The following is a 972-nucleotide window of genomic DNA, read 5'->3' on the forward strand; positions in this document are numbered from 1 at the left end:
CAGGGAGGGTCCCGGCCCGTGAGAACACAGGCACACCAGTCAGGACGCCCGAGGAGGGTCCTGACCAGGGAGGGTCCCGGCCCGTGAGAACACAGCACACCAGCTGGGATGCCTGAGGAGGGTCCTGACAGGGAGGGTCCCAGCCAGTGAGAACACAGTGCAGCCTCCCCTGGGATGGCGGCCTCACTAGTCTGAGCAGATGTGTCTCAACAGGAGGAATATCCGAGCACACCTATTTTTGCTTTCTAGAATTCTGTTTCTATTTTTGGTGGAACATAAAAGCTTTGACTGTTCCAAAGTGGGAAGCAGATATTTCCCTTACAACCGTCTTACAATAGCTTTGCTGCCCGTTAAATAAAGTGCATTCAGGCTGTAGAGAGCTTGGCCAGCCCCTCCAGGTTCCGGACCAGGAACCGGTCAGGGATCCGCACCTGAGTGGCCTTTTCATGCCCTGCTCTCATTGTATCTCCCACTTCGCTGCTTCAGCATGCAGCCCAGTCAGCGGGCTTAGTGAGGGCAGCAGAAGGACCTCCGTTTGGAAACTGAGTTATGCAGGGAAGCCCCGGGGAGAATTCCGGGGCCTCGGTTCCGGGTCCGCCCTGAATATCTCTGTGAACTCAGGCGGCTGCACAGTGGTGAGCACGTTTCCACTGCTTTGAGGAGGTGCCCCAGTTGCTCTTGTTTTGAAAGAAGAGCAGGACGTTTGACTGGCTCTTTCAGGACACCCGAGCTTTGCTGGTGCTGGTCAGTGTGGACATGGGCACCCAGCCTGGCCTGCTCCCACCGGCTCCCACCAGCACATCCGCCTCCACTACAACTGGCTGCTGACTGGCAGGCGGGTTTGAGCTTAATTATTAGAAACGTTTCTAGAAAGTAACAGGAACTCATCGTTAACGCATTTGTTAAAACGACAATTAGTATCGTTTCCTCAGACCTGAGCCTGCAGTCCGTTTATCTGAAGTGTTAGCCTGT

This window comes from Trichechus manatus, unplaced genomic scaffold, assembly GCF_000243295.1.
Source record: "Trichechus manatus latirostris isolate Lorelei unplaced genomic scaffold, TriManLat1.0 scaffold00128, whole genome shotgun sequence".
In the NCBI taxonomy this organism is placed as follows: Eukaryota; Metazoa; Chordata; class Mammalia; order Sirenia; family Trichechidae; genus Trichechus; species Trichechus manatus.